The 2,856-nt window shown below is 49.7% G+C and overlaps 1 non-coding gene across 1 annotated transcript; it reads right to left on the bottom strand.

Moving 5' to 3' along the window:
• Nucleotides 1–1,706: 1,706 nt before the first annotated feature.
• Trnav-cac (transfer RNA valine (anticodon CAC)) lies at nt 1,707–1,789 on the bottom strand. Its single transcript is given in 2 exon segments — nt 1,707–1,743; nt 1,753–1,789. It is a non-coding gene; the product is annotated as a tRNA-Val (tRNA).
• Between the last annotated feature and the right edge of the window lie 1,067 nt (nt 1,790–2,856).

Raw genomic sequence — 2,856 nt, 5'->3', positions numbered from 1 at the left:
GTCTGCCCCCTTAACGCTCTGTTGGAACGAAGATATTTTATAAGTTACTGCTGGCTGTACCTTTTTGGAATCAGGATGGCCATCTTCTTTTCTTTCCTTTATTCTTTTTTACAATAAAATTCCGCTTTTAGGGTGTAACGTGGCCCGCCATGCTGCCCATGGCTGCCCAGTGGATCCCGCCGGCCGACCGCAGCAAGTTCATGTCCAACATGATGGGTACGGATTCCATGCGCATCTACTGACGTAACTCTTGTTTTTCTTTACGTGTATGTCCCCCGTCGGGTCTCCCTAGTTGCCAGGACAGGTCGAGCGTGCGGCAACAGAAAAGGGAGTAGGCAGGCCGGCAGGCCGACATAGAGGCCAGGGCGGCGCACCGCACCGGGCGCACCGGGCGCACAGGTGTACACCGCGGCAGCGTGTGTGCTCGCAAACAGCGCTCCACACACACACACACACGCACACACACGCACACACACTCATTTATCGATAAAAAGCAACGTCAATAGATAAAAATTTTCAGGGGAAAATATTTGAAAAAATATGATAATTTTCACCAGTTACCAATGCGATGTTTTTCGCGATGTATGCACTGGAAAAACAAAGGTGCCAATCAACACCTTTCCTGGGGCACTAAAGGTCGAAAGGCACGAAAATTCAGTTTTTTTGAAATATAATCTGTCCAAGAAAATCAATTTTATCAAAAGGTGCATTTTGTTTTTCTGTTCAAAATTCCGCTTTAAAAAACGAGGTACCATGTGCGGGGTGTCTGATCGCAAACCACGGGAATGCATAAGATTTCCGAGGGTCTGTTAGTTTGTAGAACATGCATCAGAAACCCTTCACATGGTACCTCGTTTGAAGCGGAATGTTGAGTTGAATGCGAAAATTTACGTATAAACAAAATTTTTTTGCCCTGATAGAAGATATTTCGAAAAAAACTAAAATCTTAGTGCCTTTGGAACTTAAGTGCCTTTCAAAGGTGTTGATTAGCACCTTTCTTTTTCCAGTGTGTATGTTTTAGTTTCTCACAGGACATGGCCCCTAGGTTTGTTGAAGAACCAATGAATTAAAAATAAAACTCAAGTCAATAAAAGCTGTCCTTAAAAAAAATTAGCAAATTTTCTTTTTGAGTTATACTAGACCTAATAATAAAAGTCACGAATAATCCTCCACTTCTGAAACAACAAGCTGTGCGTTTCTCACACTCGGAAAACAACGTCTTTGTCGGGAATAAATTTCATTCCGCTTAAGCAAAAACGTTGGGACGACGAAAAATTAAATTTGTTCCAATTTCACAATTCTTCAAATTTAGGAATTTCGTAGAGTTAACGCAAAAGTAGTATGGGAGGCACTTTCCGACCGTTTTGCCTACCTCGCAGGGGCTCTGGTCTGGGGCCGGGTGGCTCGCTTCGGCGCAGGCGGTTGGGTCGTGGTGGGGGGATGGGTTGTGGAGGGGGCTGGTGGCGGTGCGTAGTGTACCGGTTTTTCATTGGAGGAGCGCCCTGGGCCGCCGCGCCGTGGCCTGTGGCCCCGGCGTGACGGAGTGAAGGGGGTGCCTTTCGCTGGCGGGTAGTCTACTTCGCAGGGGCTGGTGGCGGTGCGTAGTGTAACGGTTTTCGTTGGAGGCGCGCCCTGGGCCGACGCGGCGTGGCCTTTGGCCCCGGCGTGACGGAGTGAAAGGGGGTGCCTTTCGCTGGCGCAGAAAATGTCAAGAGTGGGATTCGAACCCACGATCCCATAGTGGGAAGCAGACGTGAGTCTACCGCCTTAACCACTCGGCCATCCTGACATCTTATGCTTAGGCTTTACGTGGTCCGGTCTCATGGCATTGTACAGTACGGCGTATGTGCATTCCACGGCCGGGTCACACAGGTGTAACCCCTTGGTTTCCCAGAGCCCGGGTGCTACCAGAGTAATCACCTGTCTGCATTGTTTTGTTTTTTCGTGCGATGCGCGTCCTAATGTGGTTCTGTCAGTTTTTCGGGTGTGATGTTATGATTCTACGATTTATATGTCTGTGATAAGGGGTCGTGTGGTGTGGGAAGGGTTTTGCCAAAGTCACAGGTGTTTAAGTGTGCTATTAGTCCCTTGGGTGAGTGTGGGAACAGGGACACCGAGAGTCGAGTTCGGACTCATTATAAGACAATCAGCGTCAGAGGTGTGGGTCGCTGGAGTGCTGGAGGATAGCTACCGTGAATAGCTACCGTCATTTGTTTTGATTTGTGATGGTTCTGCGATATATATGTTTGTGATGTGAGCAAGGGTCCTGTTGTGTTGAAAGGTTTGCCAAAGTGATAGGTGTCTAAGTGGACTATTAGGCCGCCCTTTCGGTCGGTGCGGGGACAAGGGGCATTAGTTCGGTCGGTGCGGGGACAAGGGGCATTAGGAGTAGGGATCGGGGTCCTTAAAAGATAATCACCTTCAGAGATGCGGGTCACTGGGGGGCTGGAGGCGGGGCCCCGTGGGATTGCCACCGTCATTTGTTGTTTTGATTTTGGGATGGCATGTGCCAAAGTCACAGGTGTTTAAGTGGAGCCATTAGACCCTTCGGGCAGTGTGAGAGCAGGGACACCGGGAGTCGTGGTCGGGCATGTTATAAGACAATAAAGGTGTGGGACGTTGGGTTGGAGGCTGTGCGCACGTGGATAGACGCCGTCATTTGCTGTTTTGATTTTTGTGGGGGAATAGGGTTGACCAATAGGCATCGTGTAAGGGCGGGGCTGAACAGGGGCCTAGGCGATTCAGGGTGGTGGGGTTTGCGCCCCAAGGAGCTAGGGGTCCCGGAGGGCCCCGGCTGTCTTAGTACAAGTCAGTGGTGTGACGAACTTTGAAGGTGCAGCATCTAGCCTTGTAGAG

The sequence above is a fragment of the Frankliniella occidentalis genome, unplaced genomic scaffold, assembly GCF_000697945.3.
Source record: "Frankliniella occidentalis isolate FOCC.00 unplaced genomic scaffold, Focc_3.1 Scaffold281, whole genome shotgun sequence".
Lineage (NCBI taxonomy): Eukaryota > Metazoa > Arthropoda > Insecta > Thysanoptera > Thripidae > Frankliniella > Frankliniella occidentalis.
This window is presented reverse-complemented; position numbering and strand designations above follow the sequence as displayed.